This window comes from Macaca thibetana, chromosome 13, assembly GCF_024542745.1.
Source record: "Macaca thibetana thibetana isolate TM-01 chromosome 13, ASM2454274v1, whole genome shotgun sequence".
NCBI lineage: Eukaryota > Metazoa > Chordata > Mammalia > Primates > Cercopithecidae > Macaca > Macaca thibetana.
In genome coordinates, this window is record NC_065590.1 from 11,148,856 (window position 1) to 11,171,334 (window position 22,479).

Genomic DNA, 22,479 nt, shown 5'->3' on the forward strand with positions numbered 1-22,479 from the left:
AGGCTTTTCTTTTTAATGAAAAGCAGCCCCAAGTCATTTTCTAACAAAGTGGAGCCTGCAGTCTGGGAGCTCGCATGGGTGAATGCCAGCAGGAACTAAGGACTAGACATTTTGGAAATGGTGGCTCCGTCTTCCCTTCCTTGCCAGCCACGCGTACTGTAGAGGAGCAGACAAGGTGGTGCTGATCCATTGGAAAGCCCATTTGCATAAGAAAGTTAGGGTGGGGCAACTAGACTTCCCCCACGCACTATGTAGATGTCATACCTGATGGAACCAATGTGTGAGCCCTATGTAAATCAGACAACACCTTCTGCAGCCTGCCTGTAAAATCAGCTGCAGTCCACTGCCTCCCTTTTTTTAATACGTCTCTCTGTCTTTCGCAAGGAACTGCACTCCTCTTTCCTTTCTTCTGTCTGTTAAACTTTCCACTCCTTAACCTATTCACATGTGTTCATGTCCAGAATTCTTCCTTGATGCATGACAATGAACCCCAGGTTATATACACCAGACAGTGTTAGCCGCTTCACTGGGGCTGACCTTCCTACAGGACCACAAACTCACAGCGGTGGTGGTGTGTTTGCCCATTTTCCTCCCAGGTCTGTGTTGAAATGAAAACCATGCTGATCTCTGGCCTTGGAAGCATCCTCAGCAGTCTCCTCTCTTTGTTCTTAACCTTGTTCTCCTTCACAAATGAAGGGAAAGTAATGGTTGTGCAAAACACTTGCCCCAGCCTTGCCTCAGATAGCTCAGGGAAGTCCCTTCGCTGTGGCTCTGCTGTAAGGTCACGTCATGTGCTCATTCTCCAAGTTTGTCACTGAACATAAGCACCATGCCCAGTGCCCCCTTTCTCAACAGGAGTGGTTTTCAAACTTTGGGATCATGGAGAGAATCACACGCAAACTTGCTTCATTTCCACCCATTACTGGGCTATATCCTAGACCCACTGACTCACACTCTTGTGGTAAGATTAAGTCACCGTATTTTAGGAAGCTCCCCATGACCATCACTTAGGGCCTTCCTAAAGAGGTATCACTCCATTGTGAGCATGTGCATCCTCCTTCTTTTGAATCTTTCATCAGATTCTCATGGACCTGTTCCTAACTTTCTGTCCAATGCTCATCTCTGCAGATAATGTTTCTCAACAAAGAGTCAAAAAATAAGATGCTAAGTGGTTCAGTTTTCCAAATTGTGAAATGGATTATTGAATTGTGTTTGCCACTTTCTTGCCCAAGAGAGATATTGTGAATATTGTGCTAATATTTATAAAGCACTTGGAGCTCTGAATATGAAAAGCACCTTATGAAATATTGATGACCCATCTGTTCCGTACACCTTAACTCTGTTTAGCCAAGAGATTTTCCTCCTCTGTGTTCTAAGACAGTACTATTTCTAAAGAGATAAGCTTCTCGTATAATAGTTATAAATTCATACTAAATTTATAAACAAATTGTAAATAATAGTTTCTTCCCAAGTATTCCCAAGTACTTTATCGTAAAACAATGAAACTAGAGAAATCTGGATGTGAAAACTAACCCAACTCTCTGTATCTGGCAGAACTATTCTCAAATCATTTCAGAATGAGATTAATAAATATTCTTTCAAAATATATTTTTGTTTCAGTAAAGAGCAAATATTTTTTTCCTTATGTATAAAAAGTGTCCTGAAGTGCCACTGTATAGTAGAAAGGGTGGCATTTTACAGATAGTTGGCACAGAGGAAATAAATTTGAAAGGAAGCAAAATATATCACGCTTGTGTTTTCAAAATGAACAATGCCACATATTATAATGAAGAAACATTAAACTATTAATTTATTATTCCATAACAAAACAAGTTTGGAAAGCCCAAGGAAAGGAGAAACTTAGCTCTTTAGAAATAATACTGTCTTAGGCTGGTGCAGTGGCTCATGCACGTAATCCCAGCACTTTGGGAGGCTGAGGCGGGTAGATTACCTGAAGTCAGGCGTTTGAGACCAGCCTGGCCAACATGGTGAAACCCTGTCTCTACCAAAAATACAAAAATTAGCTGGGCATGGTGGCAGGCATCTGTAGTCCAAGCTCCCAGGGATGACGAGGTGGGAGAATCATTTGAACCCAGGAGGCAGAGCTTGCAGTGAGCCAAGATTGCACCACTGCACTCCAGCCTGGGCAACACAGTGAGACTTTGTCTCAAAAAACAAACAAACAAACAAACAAAAATACTGTCTTAGAACACAGGAGGGAAATCTCTTGACTAAACAGAGTTAAGCGTTTTAAAGCACTGGGTTTTAAACACAATGCTATGGGGTACTTTGAAGAACTCTCCACAGTGAATAATATAGATCCTATGCTCGGAGATCCTGGAAGAGGGGTTAGTATATGTAACACCAGCTGCCCACGTTACCTGCATTTAAAGCTGCTTGGTCATCTAAATTTGCATAGTAATTAATAGAAAACTTGATGGCACATAATGGATAGGAAATAATTGAGAATTATGTCCTCTCATGCCTGTGGCTACTCAAAAGGGTGTGTGACATTCTCCCTGCACTATGCTTTTTCTATCAAATATATAACCAACCACTAAAGAATGAGATCATAACAGTGATCAAATAATAAAAGAAATCCTTACATATGCTTTGACATGTACAATAATCTCTTTTCCAAATTGTACCCAAAACACTGCTCCTATAAGACATCCCTTGGATAAAGGAATTTGGAAAACCTGCTTGCAATCCATCCATCACGGATTCAAAGACTTTGTGTAATTTAGCAAAAGGTATTACTTCCTCAGTCACTTTACTGCTATCCTCCAGAAAAAAAATGCCATCATACCCCTGAGCTTCAGCGACAGTGTGGTGAGGGGTGTCCTGGGATGGTCAATGCAACCTTTCATAACGGCACATCAGGAAATTTCAAGATTCACGATGGTGACCCACAATGGACACCCCGGGATCTGAGAGACCTTTCCATAAAACATCCATTTCCATGTGCTTAATTTCTTATTTCCCAAACTTAATGAAGAGTTCACTTTTCTGTTTAACACTTACGGGGACTTGTGAAACCTTGGTATTTTGTTGGCTTTACTTTGGAGAATCCCCTTATTTGGAGAATCTCAATTACTACAGCAGCAACACCCTTGGAAAATTAATTAATAAAGATCCTTTGGACATTGAGTATGGCTGAAAATAGCAAGAAAGCCAAAAGTAGCCCAGCATGTGACACACATGTTAGTTTCTCTAAGTTAAGGCAGAAGGAATCTCACCGGCAGAAAGAGGATATACAATTAAGTCTTCCTTCAGGGAAGGATGAGACAGGCAGGAGAAATGGTGTGGATGGAAATAAGAAGTGCAAGCAAATAACAAAAAGGAGTGTGTGGAGAAGTGAGAGGGAAGAGAAGACGGAAAAAGCAAAGCAAGAGCAGAAAGGAGGAACAGCGGGAGTGAAAGTGGTTAGGAGAGAAAACGGTGAGTGAAGCTGCTAGTACAAGCAGTACAAGAAATCATAGTTGAGGAAAAGGGCACTGCCTACGAACGAAAAAGACAAAATTAACTAAGTAACAGAAAGCAATCCACGATCACAGCTCTGCACTTTGGAGCTAATAGCACTGGGTACCTGGGTATGAGCATTCCTGTGCCCCACTGGTGAACGTGAGAGTGACTACTTATCCATGTTTTCCTGGGAATAATTCAGCCTCAGCACTGAAAGAATTGTATTCTAGGAAATCAAACTGTAGTAGCAAACCAGGACAGCTGGTCACCCCAGTTAGCACTGACTCAAAATAGCAACGTGTCTGGGGTAGTCTCTAAAACATCCCTTTAGTGGTAGTTGGAGTTATTACCGTTTCACATCAGTCACATACACGGCTTAAGAAACTTTAAAGCCTGTGGTGACAGTAAGTGAAATTTCTTTCTTTCAATAGTCTGTGAAGGAGGTACAATGCTTTAGAACTTAGTCCATAAATCGAAGCTGAGAATGATGCTTTTATGTCCATTAAATGGTTAACATTCTCCCTGTGTGCTATTGTAACAGGGTATTGTGTTTTGAGGGAAAAATCAATAAAAAATGCTTAAGATAAAGTTTTCATGCTCATAATGTGTTTGTCTTCAGTCATAAGAAAAATAATCTATATAGGTAGGTAAATTTCCTGATGCTGTTGCATAAGGAACATTATGCTGTGAATATATAATGTTCATATATACTGATGCAATTTCCAACTCAACTTTCTAGTTTATGTGTTCAAGCTGAGCACTAAGATTGATTTGCATTCCTTGATCACTCAACAACTCAGCTTTTGGGGTGATAGCCCTTCTATATGCTAAGTGATATGGAGAAGTTTGGCTAGGTTGACAGTATGCCACAGATAACCCACCATGGGGAATCGCTTTTTGGTGCTTTAGATCTAGAAAAGATTTATGTGTGAATCTGAAGGTGTTCTGCCATGCCTGAAAGCAATAAGGAGAAAAGGGCACTGTGGAAAGAATGGATGTGATTTGTTTCTTGGGTCACTGGGCACGAGGCAGAAAGCACTGCTTCTTCTTCTTGGGAGGAGTGACACTGAGATATAGCCTCATCTCCTACATCCAATCTTGCGTTGCTTAGATAAGGAAGAAATCCCAGCCTGGGGAACAACCATTAGCCACTTCTCTCTGCCTCCTGTGAGGTAGATAGAGAGAGATCAATGGCAGGTGAATGTCAGTCATAGAAGAGCCAGCTGAGCAGTTTCCCGTTTCCAGAAGTCAGCCTTGAGGCATTATTGCCCAGCAAGAACATGGTGCACCTGAGAAGGTAGCTATTATATACCCACTGCAGTCTCATGGCTACTTACATTCTCCAGCCAGTCATGCACTCACCATTTTCAGTGCCTTTTCTTTCATTCCTCAGCTTTTTTCCAGTGATTGATTTGGAGGGACAATTCTAAGACTATGGGGAAAACGGTTAGCAATTTGGATAGTCCTACTAGCATAGAATTAGCTTTCAATGAAATCCTGGAGAACACCCTTCTAACTTTTCATATGAAAATAACATTTAATGTCTTTAATTTAAAATTATATTATAAAATATATTTTAGTTATCAATAACTCATGTATAAACAATAAACAATAGAAAACCAAAATAATTATAAAGATGAGAATATAAATTATTCACAACCCTATCACTCATAGATAACCACTGTTATCAAGAAAATATGTTCATGTATTCTATTCAAGTCTTCTTTCGCATTTATTGTGTCTTTTACAGAATATGTAATTACTACAGCTTTGCAGAACATTTAGAGAAACCAGCAAAACAATAAAATCAAATCATCATAACCCAATCACCCAAAGATAATTACTTTCAGCAAATTGTTTATATTGTTTTAGTCACCCACTCATAAATACCCACTCTGTGTTATTTAGTTTTACAAAATTAAAATCCTTTATGTATCCATTTTTTTTGTAGTTAGCTGTTTTTACGTATTAACGATTGCACACTTTAGTCTTCTTTAGGGAGTTAGGCAGTATCCAAGATAATAATTGATTTTATACTTTATTACTTTCATAAAAGAGGCTGAATTTATTCCAGGTTATCAGAAAATACATTAGTGATTATACAGTGATTTTCAATATCAGTGATAACTTTTAGCAATTTTATTCTTTCCCTTTGCATTTACCAGTACCTACTAAGTTGGGGAATAGGCATGTAATATATATCTATCTATCTGCGTGTGTGTGTGTGTGTGTGTGTGTATATATATATATATATGTAATTTTAATTAATTTTTTGGTCTTTTAGGGACAAAGTTTTACTCTGTCACCAGGCTGGAGTGCAGTGACAAGATCATAGTGCACTACAGCCTCCAACTCCTGGGCTCACATAGTCCTCCTGCTTCAGGCTCCTGAGTAGATAGGACTGTAGGTGCGTGCCACCACGCAGGACTAATTTTTTATTTTAATTTTTTGTAGAGATGGAGTCTTGCTCAATGGACAACATAATGCCCAAACTGGTCTCAAATTCCTGGTCTCAAACAATCCTCCCACCTGAACCTGCCAAAGTGCTGGGATTACAGGCACGAGCCAACTTGCCCTGCCAGTAGTGGGTTCAGATTATAACCCAGGAGGCAGAATCATGAGACTAATGGACTATTTATAACTGGGGAAGGGAGTGGGCGGGCTGGTGAGCACCCTGGGAGGAGGAATTTGGGAAAGGAGCTTCTAATATCAATGATTAAAACCAAATCTCCAACTAAGTAGATAGGTTTTAAAGACAGAAAAAGGAATTCTCCCCTTTCCCAACTCAAAACAACTTTTTAAAACACATTAGTTGACATTCTGTGGAGGGAAGGGTCATCCAGGCTGCCAGTGCAGGTGCTGCCTTTTGCCTCTGCTCTTTTAAAAAGCCATCCAGGGGCAAGGCGTGGTGGCTCATACCTGTATTCCCAGCACTTTGGGAGGCTGAAGCAGGTGGATCACGAGGTCAAGAGATCGAGACCATCCTGACCAACATGGTGGTGTAACCTCGTCTCTACTAAAAATATAAAAATTAGCTGGGCGTGGTGGCGTGAGCCTGTAGTCCCAGCTACTGGGGAGGCTGAGGCAGGAGAATCATTTGAACCCGGAAGGTGGAGGTTGCAGTAAGCCAAGATGATGCCACTGCACTCCAACCTGATGACAGAGCGAGACTCCATTAAAAAAATTAAAAAAAAAAAAAAAAGCCATCCAGAAGAGACTGCGTAATCAGATATGGGCTTCAGAAAGAATCCTATGGCAGTGGTGTGGCCAATGGCAGTGCAAAATGTTAACTACAGGAGATCGGTTAGAAGACTTGTTTTACTATGGTCTAGGCAAGAGTAGATGGGGAATTGGCCAGGCAGAGAAAACGAGAATGAAGAATGATTTGAGTAACATTTAGGATGTTGAAAAGATAGAGACTGACGCCTGACTAGATGTGTACAAACAGAAGAGCTGGACAGATGGTTGTAACATTAGTCAACACAGGGAGCAAACTAATTTTTGGGGACAGAATTGGTGAGATAGAATAGATTCACTTTTATACCAAATGGATTTTGAGCCATAAGTTTGGCACAAGAGACAGAACAGAGGTAGAGACACAGCTTTAAGAGCCATTAGTATACAAATGGTATTTAAAGCCAGAGGGTAGAAGAGATGACCAAGGAGCTACAGAAAGGAGTGGATGATGGAAGCAAGGAGAGATAAATATGAATTTCCAGGAAGATGATGGAGACTTAGAGGAAAGGAATCAGAAATAAAAATGATGTCACAACATCTAAAAAAGATCAGAGATAGGAATATTAATAGCTTCAAATATGCAAAAAGGCTATGAATAATGATTGAAGATGTTCATGCTGTTAAGTCTCATAGAAGACAGCGGAGAGCTTTGCAAAAGTCATTCCTGTAGTGTTGAGAGGAAGCACCAAAATTCCATCTTTTCAGAAATCAATAGATGTTGAAACATTGGAATCAGTCAATATACCAAATCCTTTGAATAATTTTAGCTATTAAAAGAAGAGTCTGGACCTCAATTCAGATAAACACACACACATTGTGAGTGATTTTTTAAAGATATTAAATAAGTTTGTAACCTAAAGAAAAAAAGCAAGAGGTGATGGAAACTAGAGACGTGGGAAGCAAAATGAATAACTGATGGACTAAGTGATTTCCAGAGCATAATCAGGTATTGCAATTTATCATGGACAGGTGGAGAAAACTCTCGAAGATAGGATAGAGGGTGGTAAGAATGGGTCATGTAGATCTATTTGGAAGTGAGGAGATAAGGGTATAACAAACAGTGAAATCACAGCCCCTGTTTTCTCTGTAATAGATTAGGTGAGGATTAATGTTTAAGAAAGCATTGGGTAGCAGGATTGCATAGGGAATAAGAAAGACTTTGGCTTACGTTTATAACAATAAACCTACAGTATCCAATCAATATGGCCTGAAATTAGTCACTCTAATTTGAGAGTCAAATAAATATTCTAAGGGAGGACATAAGGCAATTGTTTTTATTTTGGCATGTCTTATTTACCTTTGATATTCTTTCATACTTTGAGAGGATAGTTATTCAACATGTATTATGTACTTAGTGTTCTATTAGTTCCTGGCTATATATATATATATATATATCTTTTCAAGCACACATTCACAGGGATTCTACAATATCATTAGTTTCATAAATATCACTTTTGATGGTGTATTGTCCTTCATCAACATTCGTGGTAATATCCACAGTCACGTCAAGATAATGCAAAGCACCCAAATCTTTGTTAGAATAAAACACAAGATGTGTTTTAAAGTGTCATCTCAGCATCCAGTCTCTTGACTTATTTCTTTTGGAACAATCAGAGCTCCCTCTCCATCTTCATTAAGGACACCAGGCTCTCCACCACACCAACTGAGGCAGTGATGAAACCTTGTCACAGTGTAATACTCTGTACTCATGTAGAGCCTTTGATTTTGGATTTAGAGTGCCAGTGTATCTCCTTGGAAGAAATGTGGGGCCAGATTGATTATGCAGTGACTTTCATGATAATGGAGCAGCAACTCCACACTCTGGAATGAAAATGACTTGGATAAGTAGGTGAAATAAGGGTGTCTTTAATAGCGGAAGCTCAGATAATGCAGACAATGCTAGCCACAGCATCCCAAATCAAAGTGAGGGTGTGAGTCTTCCAGGCAATTAGACTATAGATCTCCATTCTGGAAACACTAAAGATCTTGGTGAAAGCGGGTCATGGTGGATGGGTAGCACCAGTTCTCAGGAGAGCCCCGTAGTTTGTGGGTTCTTTATAAGTCACTCAGGTGCTTAGTTTCCACAGGTGCATAAAGTCATTGTGTGTGGCCCTGGGGGCTGGCGCCAATTACCCTAAATTCCACAGTGACATTAAATATGTACTCCCTGGGGACTGTGGGTGAGCTTAGGGTAGTGGTATCAATAAGCTGGTCTCATTTCCCCTGTTTGCAAGAAAAGATGATTTCCCTAGGTTAAGCATGCCACTCAGTGATCCCAGAACTTACACAGTGGCTGGCCTCTCTGTGACACCTTTTAGTTCTCCTTTGCTCTCTTGGTAACCATAAAGAGGAGTGTGTTCAGGGAGCTAGGGCTGGCTCCTGGTTTTCTGTAGTATCCATGAGTGAGAGAGGACAGGACATGAAGCTGGGTGGTAAAAACATAATGGGGAATTCCAAGTGGTACCTTCATCCTTACCCAAAGGCCTTTAGGTTAAAAGATATGAGTAGCGGCCTGGCGCTGGTGGCTCACGCCTTTAATCCCAGCACTTTGGGAGGCCGAGACGGGCGGATCACGAGGTCAGGAGATCGAGACCATCCTGGCTAACACGGTGAAACCCCGTCTCTACGAAAAATACAAAACAAAAACAAAAACAAAAAAAAACATTAGCCGGGCGTGGTGACGGGTGCCTGTAGTCCCAGCTACACAGGAGCTGAGGCAGGAGAATGGCGTGAACCCGGGAGGCGGAGCTTGCAGTGAGCCGAGATCGCGCCACGGCACTCCAGCCTGGGCGACAGAGCGAGACTCCGTCTCAAAAAAAAAAAAAAAAAGACATGAGTAGCTTCTAGTTTCTGATGCAGTTTAAGTAGAATGTTCCATATGTAGAACTAAATCCAGTGTTGCAGGTGTCCACAGCAGCCCTTGGAACTGGTAAGATAGCACATAGGCTGTGTTCTGGGGCGTGGGGTGGACAGACTTGTCTGAAAGAGGACACTCTCACTCAGCTTCCGGGCACACTCAAGGTGAGGACACTGTTCACTTGGGGTTCCCCTGACCATCCCAGTCTCCTTTTCCAGCAGCAAGTGTCCCTGGAAGTGTCCCCTGATTCTGAGAGGAGAGGATATGTGAAGACCCGCAATCTGGAGTCTCAGGCGGAAGAGTGATTCTCTTTTTAACGCTATCCTCCAGACGGGTGGCTTGCCTCTCTCCTTCCCACAGGCTGCCATCCTTTCCCTTCAACATTGCGTCATGCCTTCCTACCAGCCTCTGCTGCCTGCCCTTGCAGAATCCCCGCAGGACCCAGGATTCAAGGTATGGACAGTCTCCATATCCAGGGTCTGTAGCCCCCAAAAAGCCGAGATAAAAAAGAAAAGTGCCAGCTTCTTACTGAGGGAGACTTTCTGCACCCACAGGGACATTCCCCATGCTAGATCCTCCTGGGCTGGTGTCCTATACGCCCCTTCTTTGTGCACTTCCCCTTGTCCTGTTTCCCTAATGTGCTGTGTTTTGTCTCAGGCTCTCCCTGCCTGGATCATGCAGGCTTCTCTGTGCTGAAGATAAGCAACACTACTTTACAAATTGGTGCTAAGCTGAGCTGCCCTTTCCCAGGCTGTATTTGGCGCCTTTCAGGTTAGAACCTTCCCTAGAGAAAGCTAACTAAGTGTTTTGACTTAAAAGATCTCCTGCTGGGTCACACGCCAAATAGTGGTGAATTAAAGTAAGCAAGAGCTAGTGAAGAGTGTTAAAACGATTTTTCAACTATTCTGCTTAATTGTGTTTAAAAGGTCTGGCAGTTCTTTCCCCACAAGAATCTGTAAAGTGAATGAACCACCCATTAGTGGTCAGTTGGTGTGGGCAGGGGTTGGGGAAGCTGTTTCACTGAATCAAATACCCAGGCCAAGGGCAGCTACTCTAAAAACGTGAAATACAATAGAATAAAATAAATTTTCTGTAAATAGAATTTAAAAAAATATGTAATTAAAAAATACAAATAAATATATACATAAAATAATATGTATACATACATAAATAAAAAGTCAACCACTTTTCAGCACATACAGCTGAAAGTACTATTTGAGTCTAAAAGGCCGCTGCGAAACCTTTGGCAGAGTAAAGAAAACTTGTTTAAAATTCCTGATAGAAGCACTTAAAAATATATTAGATACTACAGGACAAGGAGAAGATCTAAATTAAGAAAGAAGATGACAGTTAGTTGCGTTGCAGATCCCAAATTATGGGCTGTGGGCTTTCTCTTGCAGCAAGGAGGGCCCTTCTCCCAGATGGTGCTGTGAGTGTCCACATGGCTCACCACTGGGGAGTCCATTCTGCTGAAAGAATCCATATCCGTCAGGATTGCTCGGTGTCCCCACTCACAAGGTATCTTTTCCCCAAAGTTTCTAGGTCTACTTGATTTCATGCCAAAGTGGCATTGCTTCTTTGGGGTGCCTTCTGACACCAACAAGCCAGTCTCCATCCCTCCAGGCACCAACTGAATATCCAACAATGTGTTCAATCTGGACACTACCCAGAATACACATCACACTCCGTGGGTTGAAGGGCTCCATTCCCAGATGTCTGACCCTGCTTCACATGCCAGTCACAAGTGCCCAGCCACTCACACTTCTGAATGACTGGCTATATATTGGGGTTCCCATAATCCTTTGCTCAGGTTTGATCATTTGCCAGAGTATCTCACAAAACGCAGAAAGATATTTTACTGATTTATGAAAAAGGATACAGATAAAGAGGTATAAAGGGCGAGGTCCAGAAAAGACCTGGGCACAAGAGCTTCTGTCCTTGTGGAGTTGGGGTGGACCACTCTGCTGGCACGTAACTGTGTTCACCTATTTGAAAGCTCTTCAAATCTTCTTGTTCAGTCATTTTGATAGTTTAATCTCCAGCCCTCTGCTCCTTCTTGGAGGTAAATGAGTGGGGCTGAAACTTCTGGCTTATTCTGGTGACCAGCCTTATCCTGAGGCAATTTAGGGACCCAACTCTAAGTCATACTAATAGTATAAATTAACATCACACCTCAAGTGTGATCCAAAGGGGAACCTTAGGAATAATTAGACTTTCCTGTCACTCAGGAGATTCCAAGGGTTGTAGGAGATGTGTACCAGGAACCCTGGACAAAGTCCAAATCTATTCCTTATCATGCCCCAGCATCTATAGTGCCTTCTTGCAGAGCGTAGTGTGAGGGTGAGCAGAGGGACAGGCTTCCTGGGCCATAGCCAAATTCCATGCCTTACCGTGCTTGGGCAAGCAGTGTCCAGGGAACACTTGTAGATATGGGAGTACTGATCAGATCAAGATTTATTATTATAAGTAAATTGAAGAGTGACATGCTATAAGCATGATCTCGCTTTTTAAATTTTAACCATAAGTCCATGCTTTAATAAACAAAAAGCTAATGGTCAGCTTTTAGTAAGGCCAGCAGTTTCCATGGTTATATCATTCTTTTCATGCCTTTCATAAAGATAAACTTGAAAAAAACAGTTTGCTAAAGAGGCAGCATTAAAATGTTTTTAAATGCCACTTCAAAACATCTGTTGTTAATCTTTCAAAACTGTAGGCATAATTAATAAGAAAATCTAAGGACATTCTATTTTCTAAGATTTTAAGATATGTTCCTCAGACAAAAGCTTCCTGAAGTATAAAAAATACACATATTCACTTTGGAATGCTTCTAGCTTCACGTCAAGGTCGTTTGATTTCTAGAAGTTTTCTGTCCTTAACAAGAAAACACTGAATCCTCCTAAGAGGGGTTACTAAGGGAGTCCTTAAGGTATTGGGTCTTAATTTGGTTGTGTTTTCTATTGCAGAACATATTCAAGGTCAAGTCCTGTTAATGGGTTTTAAAATCTCTTCTACCCACTTAACTCTGAAACATTAGCCTGAATGACTACACTCCTTTAGAATATTTGCATCGGTTTACTATGGCTAGCTGGGTTCTTCTTTGCTCTGAACGAAAGACCTGAGACAGTCCTGTAGGTGCTCCTCATGCAGGCAGCTTTGGCTAGTCCTCCGATAAAGCAACTAACTGCAGCAAAAACCTTGCTGAGAGGAGGCTTGTGGGGAGGAGAAAGTGGGGCAGAATGTCATTGGTTATGCTTCAGGAGTGATGTAAAGGAAAGGAACTGTAGATAAAATATGTGGGGCTTTCTGGAACAGGCTCTTCCTGCTTTCTCTCCCTGAACTGGAGGAGGTGATCCCGAGATGTTGACTCCCAGCCCCTGACCCTGTGTTTAAAATCCTACAAGTGTCCCACGTTGCTGAGAGAAAACAGGACGCAAGCTCCCGGGCGCACGCTTAGCAGATGCGGAGCCAGGACAAGGTGCTGGGCTGCGAATAACGCTGCACACACACTTGACAAAAACAAAGGGTGCCTTTCCATTTTAAATGTAATGGTGTGCCAGCATAACACACAGCCTCACCTTGACCTCCGCACCCTGCACCCAGTTCACAAAGCCCACAGTGTGCCGCAAGCACAGTATCCTCAAATGTTAAAATGGCCTGAATAGCTAAAAATAAATGTATTCTCTAAAACTGGAACATGGAAAGTGTGTGGGAGGCAGTCTGCCCTGGAAGATTTTATGGAAAGACTTTAGGGGATTTCAGAGATTGGTTTTGAAGATGACAGAGACTTTTTCACTGACTTGTGTGACAACAGCATCCTAGACTCAAGGTCAGCAAATGTAAAAGAGGGAAAACGGAATCTAATCTAATCTGTACTGAATTGAACCATTAGAAAGACCAGCTTTGTAGATCGAAAACAGTCAAATATTGGCAATTTCACATGGCTCGGCTCGTTAGAAGAGTGATTGAGGTTATCAATTATAGTAATATAGGCTGGATCTAAAATGAGGAACATCTCAGTCAAACCCAGCACTGTGAGGTGTTGGCAGGAAAGGAGAACGTTTCTGGGAGCACCAGAGACAGGCTGGGCTCCTCCCCAGACAGTTTTTGTTTCAGGAAGAGTGGCAGAAAAGAGAAAACTTACTAAAGCTTTGCGGGATATGATAGTCAGGAAATTCTCCCTCTAAGTGCTCTGTAATGTCCCTGGGGTTACAGCTATTTGGAAACTGAGGATTTGCCTTCAACCTTTAACAAGCAATAGAGTTTAGCTTGGGAATTCACCCCAATTTGGAAGGGATAAGAAGGTTCCAACGTAAGTGTTTTTGTTTGTTTGTTTGTTTTTTGAGACAGAGTGTCGCTCTGTCCCCCAGGCTGGAGTGCAGTGGCACGATCTCGGCTCACCGCAAGCTCCGCCTCCCGGGTTCACGCCATTCTCCTGCCTCAACCTCCCGAGTAGCTAGGACTACAGGCGCCCGCCACCACGCCCAGCTAATTTTTTGTATTTTTAGTAAAGACGGGGTTTCACTGTGTTAGCCAGGATGGTCTCGATCTCCTGACCTCGTGATCCACCCGCCTCGGCCTCCCAAAGTGCTGGGATTACAGGCGTTAGCCACCGTGCCTGGCCGAGTGTTTGTTTTTTCCTTTGAGGTAACTGCATACGGAAAGGTGACATTTGTGATTGCATCTCTACCAAACAAGTTCAGGTGGCCGGCATCCCCACACCTGAGGGACCCACGCTGTGCTGCCAGTGGGCCAGTGAGCTTCTATATGCCCACAAATGAGAAAATAAGCAGACCAGTTCTGCAACAGCTGCCGGCCTGCCGGGTACTGAGAAGACTCATTAAATAGGGTCCCACAATAGGATTCTCTTTTACTCATTATAAATTCACAATACGTGGGGCTCTCTGTGCTTTCATGCTGATGCTAGCTGTCCGTTGGTCAGAGCTTTTTAATTCTGCTCCATTGCCTTCGTGGTGCAGGCTAACTGCAGGTCACTGCTTGTTGTGACAGGCTTTTCTGTTTTTTGTTGTTGTTGTTGTTTTTAAAGCAAAACGCAGCCTCAGTAACTACAAAGTAAGTTTTTAAACCAGTCGATTCTTGCATGTATCATGGTTACGAGTCAAATGTCGTTTCTTTTCTTTCATAAACTAGTTATTGACTTTACAAATCTTAGAAAATATTTACTAATGAAACCAGTATAAACAGTGCTGTAGGGTTTAAAGTGTCCTTCAGTATTCCTTTCACCTTCTGACATGAGGGGAAATGGTCCATTCATTCACTCTAAAGTCAGATGGCCAAGGTGTAAACCCGGGTGTAGCTCTAAGCCTCAGTTTTCTCATAAGTCAATGGGAATAATAATATGTACTTAAATAAATATTTGATAAAAGTAATATGGGAGGGGGATAGGGAAGTGCTCGGTAGAGAAAGGTGGGTTCCTGGCTAGGGCTCCACCCTCGGGCCAGTGCCCACGGACCTAGGTGAGGACAGGCATTCCTGCTTTCACACCCAAATGTTGCACTTTCCAAGACCCCCTTGGCCGGCCATGCCCCTATCCTGGCCTATAAAAACCTGAGACCCTAACAGGCAGACACACAAGCGGCTGGACATCAAGAGGACGTTGAGGGGAGCATGCCAGTAGAAGAGCACATAGACAGACTCTGGCAGGCTGTCGACCAGCAAAACGATATGGAATTTGGCTGGGGCAGTTGGAGGAGAGCCCAGGTCACCGAGCGGCCTGACTCCAGGGGAAACCCATCTTCCTTCTGGCTGCCCCATCTGCTGAGAGCTACTTCCACTCAATAGAACCTTGCACTCATTCTCCAAGGCCTCGTGTGATCTGATTCTTCTGGTACCTGAAGGCAAACACCCAAGATACAGGAAGCCTGCTGTCCTTATGACAAGGTAGAGGGTCTAATTGAGCTGATTAACACAAGCTGCCTATACACAGCTAAACTAAAAGAGTACCCTGTAACACACGCCCACTGGGGCTTCAGGAGCTGTAAACATCCACCCCTAGACACCACCGTGTCTGCCTGTCTGTATGCTCCCCTAGAGGTTTGAGCAGCGGGGTGCTGAAGAAGTGAGCCACTCTCCCTGTCACACGCCCTGTTGGGGGACAAGGGAACCTTTCCCATTTCAAAAGTATGAAATGATAGACTTCAATAAACAGCATTCAGTAAATGCTAGCTATCATTACCACTACTATAATCATTATGGCTAGTACTAATCCTGATTCCAAAAGACCTCCCCTGTAAATTCCAGTTTATGTATTGCTGTGCAATCTCAGCTAAGTGGATTCTTTTTCACAGTACAGTACCATCCAGAGGTGGGTGACTAGTAATTGTGACAGTGACTTACTCCCACTAACATGATGTGGGCAGCAGCAATGCACAGAGGACAGAATAAAACATCTCACTGTCGCCAGAACCTTTCAACTAACACGAAAACGATTCATCTCTCCACCAAGTGTTATTACATAATGTTTGATTTTAGTCCCTGATATTTTTAATTTTTAATGATAAAGAATTCTGCTAATAATGGGATTTCAGTATCTTGTGCATTTTGTTTGGTATAGTTTCCTTGCAAGAATCCATAATGATGAAAACCTCCAACCTCAAGAGTAGAAATAGAAACAAAGAGAAATAATTTTTCTTGGTTGGCTCTCTACATGGATGGCAGAACACCAGACACCTGTCTAAAAATCAAGGATGCCTCCTGAAGTCTAGCAGAGGGAAGGAGACAGGAGGAAAGGAGACAAGCTCAGTGTCTGAACATCTCCTTTTGTTACATCCTCCACTGTCGTTTAATTATGATCAAACCAGCTGGCATTAAACTTCAAAATAAAGCAGAGTAACACAGCTTCTTTAATTTGGCACTTAAAAAAAGAGGTGCTCCAGGGACCGCACAACTCTGACCTCTGCAGAGCCGGTAAGCCTGCACCATGCCTCGCTGGCTTTTCCTGTGACCTGTAGCCTTTCCATTGTGCTGCCTGACCTCCAGGTCTGTAACCCAGGTGCCCTGCTTCCCCTCTGTTCTGACCAGCTCAGTCCCTAAGCCTCAGTGAGACAGTGGGGGCTAAAGGCATCTAAAACTGAAGCTGCTTTCAGTAATTGATCATCTTATCTACTTCATTGAACTTCATTTATTTTAGCAGAATCTGTCTTCATTTTTTTCTACTCAGCATGAGGCATTTGAATTTCGCCCCTCACCTCTTTCAGCCCTATTTCTGTTATGTATTTCCTGAATATTATAATGCTTATCATCTGTTGCTTTTCGACAAGGTGACTCTTGAACCATCCCCAGTGGAGAGGAGCATGGTCCCTATTTTAGAACTCCCTGGAGTCAAGGCTATTTGAGGAACCCTTTCAAGAGACTAAGAAGTTGTCCTGCTAGGAAAAAAAAGTTGTTTCTCCAGCCTGAGTCCTGAATACTTTAAATGCTACTGATTGTTCCTCTCAAATTGAGAGCTTCTCCTGCATATTTGAAATATATTAGTTCATTCAACAAATAATGAGTGATCACAGCAAACCATTTAGTCCTGGAATTCAGATTCCAATTGTTTTCTTTTTCTGCCCAAATTTCAATATCTTAATTAGAGTTGCCACAGTTACCAAATAAAAATACTGGAATGCCCAGTTAAATGTGATTGTCAAATAAACATCAAATAAAAATGAAGTAGACGTATGTCCCATGCATATTTGGAATATATTGCTATTAAACAATTTTATCTAAATATATCACTTTAACTGATCATCCTGTGTTTTACCAGGCAACCTGTAATATTTTTGATCACCTTAAGACCACATTTGAATGTTTTTCCACACTAAACCTTAATCCACATTTCTATCAGGAAAGAATGTTTGTTTCAACCTCTTTCACCTTCCCACTAACCCAGATTTAAAATTGTTTTCTTGTTAGTTTTTTAATTATTTCTCATCTGGAACTGAAATCAACAGATATATTTTTGCTTTTTACAAATTGACTTATGAATGTGATTCAGCATAGAAAAGACAAATTCATCCTGTTCATTTAAAATATGTTCAGTCCTTGAGTATCTGCCTTCAATTCCTGTTGGTTTCTAACTTGACCTTTTTCTAGTTGTGTGTGGTAAATAGCAGAAGTACATAACAGTGAAAAATGAATAGAGGAAAATGTGAAGTTAAATGTAAGGCAGATTCATATAGTACTTTCATTCATCCATCACTGTTCTTCTATCAGACTCCAATGGTCTGATATAGTGAGCCCAGGTTCAAAGTGAGTTATTGAGCATCTTTGGGAAAATGCAGATTAGAGCAGGCAAACTGATTTTTAGCACTTCAGATATACTAAATTAACTAGTACAATCAACTGCAGAAAAAAAGGTAGTTTTTCCCCCTTGATTTATAACACTTAGTAGTAGCTTCTCATTCAACAGCACATTAGGTCATTTGCTGGGATATCTTTCTATAGTGAATGATAAGCATAGCTATTATTTAACCAAAGGCAACCTCATTTTCAAGAAGACAATCTTAAAAATACCTTGAAATACTTGGGAATAATGAAATAAAAATGATTTTCATAGATCCACTTTTATTTTATTGGAGGAAAATATCATCTTGGAATATTTGAGGGTTGCTTCTAACACATCCACTGTTTATTTACAGGCACATACATAAACAGACCAGAAGTGTCAGACATCAACAATCACCATTTCCTCTTGACTTTGTGTGACCTCATTTAAGGCAGACCTTCTCTTTAATTTATTAGATTATAAAAAATGAACAGCATAGGCCTAGAAAATGTTGTTAAGGGTCAAGAAAGACTCAATGTTCTCATTAGCAAGAGGCTGTGAAAATAGGAGAAAACTTCATCAGTGAGACACCTGGGCTGCCAAGTATGCAATTAGAGCTGCCAAAATGCAATGTTATTGTATATTCCTGAAAAGTTTTTTAAAAGTAGTTCATAATTTATTTTCCACTACTTATTTTGGTCTCTTAATTAAGCAGGGAGATGCACTGGGTGGGAGAGAGCTGTCTAAACGTTTTCTTCAAACTCCATTTACAGCAGAGCAGCTTTTCAGAAGGCTGTTTGTGAGAACAAATACAACAGACTTTAAAATGGACAAGATGGTTCTAAATCTTGGTCGTGGTGTCTTTTGAAGGATGACTCAGTACAGGAAGACACTGTTAGAAAAATTGCTCCTTTCACAGTTATGGATAAGCAATTACTCTATTGAGTACATTATTAAAACAATAGCTTCATTTAATATGTTTCACAACTTACTGGATAATTTACCTTTAAAAAGCAACTCTATTGCTAAGGGATGAGTATTCCAGGATAAAAGTTTTACTCCTGCTAAGGAAGTAACAAATAAAGAATCTATGGATAACAAATCTGAACACAAATGAAAAGAGTATTGCACACCTATCTACATTTTTTCAATGTCATTGTGTAACTCCATGCCTAATCATCTTAGAAGATGAATTCTTCTCAAAGAGACTGGATTTTGTGACCTGATTTGAATATTAGTCTCAATATTTAATAGCTGTTACTACCAGAAACATCTCAACTCAAAGCAAAATATTGCATGTTTTCATGTAGCCTGATTCAACTTAATTTAATACAAGAACTGCATGCTTGCAGGGGGGCTAGTACTACACCAGGTAGGGAAAATGGAGGTTGTAAGAGAGCTGAGATGACAGCACTATATGGAAGAAGATATACAGAGATAATTAATGAGTATAATTAAATTGCAACATGCTCTAGGGCACAGGGAGAAATGATGAGATTATCGCCCATAGCTCCTATTATATCATATTTGAGGAGAGTGAATCCCCACGTGATCCTTAAAGGAAGACACTCAGTCATCAGAGAGCGCTTTAGAAAGGTAATTTAGGAGGGAAGACCAGGTGGTGAGGCTGGGGAAGAGTTGTTCACCGTCTTCCATAATGGATGAGTGCTAAATTGCTGCAATGAGCTCTTCGAAGTCAGGGACTGTAACTTCTTCTTCTTTAGCCCAATGCCTGACATCAGTAGGTGCACAATACGTAGTTTTTATAGGGATGCATGGTGTAATCTGGGCCCCATTTCTACCAAGAGGACTGTTTAAAAGTTTATTCCTTTGAGTCCAGGCTTTGGCACCTTCAAGATATCCTTCTAAAATAAAGGCAGGACATCCTTCTGATTCTCCTCAGCTTTCTGTGTTTGGGGATTAGTCTGCTTGCATATCTCTGTGGTAGAGCATAGGAAGAAAGGGGCAGGCTGTGGTTTCATGTTTTGCTGTATGCTTTTCTCATCTTCACAAAAAAAACCTTATAATACAGGCATTTTAATCTCCATTTACACATCAGAAATTAGTGGCTCAGAGATGTTAAATAAGTTGCCCATGACCGTGGAGCTAATAAATGATAAATCCAGGGAGTGATCATAAGCCTGTTTTGGCAGCTGTTATGCTTTTACTTTTTCCACACTGCCTAGCACAAAGCTGGCCTAGAGAGAGGTCTGGATGGGTATTTGAAAATCTTGTTGGTTGAGAATAGTCTAAAAGAAAATGGCAAAGTGTTCTAACCCAGCATCTGGCCATTGGTTGGCTCTCAACACCCATGTTTTGGCTGAATTAGTAAACTACTAAAGCAGAGGGACTAGCAGAAGGCTTTGAAAGGCAATCTCAGCTTCTTTTCCGTGTTGCTTCAGGTTGGAGCTACTTGATACACATGCATAACAAATACATTTCACCAAGGATGGCAGAAAATCTCATAGATTCTTTAGGCCCTGATGTTTCTGATGAGATGTTGATCTCATACTTACCAACTCTCCAATCTTACACAGATTATGTGTAATCCATATGTTAAATGGATTATAAAACAACTGAGATGATAGCTGGAATCCATCATAATAATGTATATGATTATGTTCTATAGTGTAAAGGGTTCCAGAAGTGTAAGGTATAAAGGGTTCCAGAAGTGTAAGGTGTTACTAATTACAACAAGAAATTTGTCTGAACTAAATGACATCAGAATCAGGAAGCATGTCACCATATTTGTAGTTTTCTCCCAAAGAGAGAACTTAGCTTTGGGTGTCCTCTAGAAGGCCAATTCAATTTTAAAACGAGTAAGAGTTTTCCAGGCAGAAATTATCAACTCTTAACTTTCATCAGAAGAGACTGACAATACATATTCAGTAGTACTGAAGAGAAAAAAAATTCATTCAGGCCCTTCCCTTTTATAGATTCAACAACTACCAAACCGTTTCAATACCACTGGCTTCATTACACCAAGGTGTAAGGATTTTATTACATTGCTTTGAGTTGATATTTTTAACTGTATCTCAAAAATCCCTAATTCTATTTCTTCTCTGGACTCTCAAATACAGCCTGCAGCAGGCACGTGACCACCCACAGAGCTTTCGTTTATTACCTTGGATTTTAACCGAGTTAGAATTCATGATCCTTACAGTCATTGAGGATCTTCTGGCAAGTCGATGCAAAATGCATTTAGATAGTGACTCTGCTGTTCCAATGTTGGTTAGCTATTCGTATGAGATGCAATTATTGTGTTTACTTCTTCATAGGATGGAAACCATTAATGGCAATATCCAGTCACTGAGATAGGATATTATAGAAATTTTGAGATGATTTTCTGTTGCTATTTTTTCATTCAGGTTTTCACACTCGGGGACAATGGAGCAGCGCTATTGATTCCTCCTCTTACAGGAGTCACCATAAACAAGTTCCAATTCCAATCTGTCAATATATTTCTCCATATGAAAATTTTCTTGGTACATACTCATCCAATAAAGCCCCCATCTTTCTCTAGAAGACTGGCTTTGAATTTGTTAGTATATTTTTAACTCCTTCTCAGGGTAATAGATATCATTTGTTGACAAAATTGAACTCAACATCAAACACTAGATAGAAGAGGGTAAAATAGACAGTATTGATATACATCAGGAAGATAATTTAATTTCTTATGTAACGATACTGTTTCTTACATTCTGTTTGGCAAATCACAGGTACTTGGAGAAAATTGGTAACATTTTTTTTTTCTTGCACAATCAGACATTAAATAGCTCATCTCTCCAAACATACTCTCAATGACAATGAAAGCATTTTGATATTTCCCTACCCCAGGTGAATGACGGTGGAAACCACTTCAAATGAATCATCATATAACCAAACCTTAGATTTATTGAAGTGCTGATTTTACATTATGCATTTACAAACATATTGTGGTAAGTACACACAAAATATCATGCAGCTTCATGGTGTTTGGTAGTGCTTTATTCATTAATTAACCCATCCATGCCTTCAGTAAATATTTATGGAGAAATTGTTTTGAGCAACTATTTAAATGCTCAAAATGGCAGAAGTGATATGAAGAAGGTGTTTCTTGTCTTCCAGGAATTTACAATCAAGTTGAGTGATTGGCATGCACATTTTTAGCCACAATCATATGATACAGTGATGTAAAGGAGGTATTATGAGCCTGAGAGTAGGGAAGCACTGCTTCCAGCACCAGCAAGAGGAGTATTCCTTTTGTCTAATATGACAAACAGAACAAAATCCTTTCTGATGGGTCATTTGTCTGACCTGAGTAATCAGTGTCCTTGCAATACATTGTTAAATATTTTAAAGCCAGGGTAGTAATGTGAAAAAGCTTCTGAAGGGAGGAGATATCTTGTTCATTCAACAACTATATTCTGAGCACCAACCCTTCACTAGGAACTATTTTAAGATCTGGATTATGTTAGGACAAACAACTGAAAAAGAACCCAAGTTCCTTTATATCTGGATTTTGAATTCTAGTGAAAGAGAACAGACAATCAACACTTTAAAATGCATGCTGTAGTGTTGACAGTGGTAAATGTTTAAAAGAAAATATAAGCAGACTAGGAGATAGAAAATGACAGCAGTGCCACTTTGGATGCATGGCTAGGGAAGGCCTTTG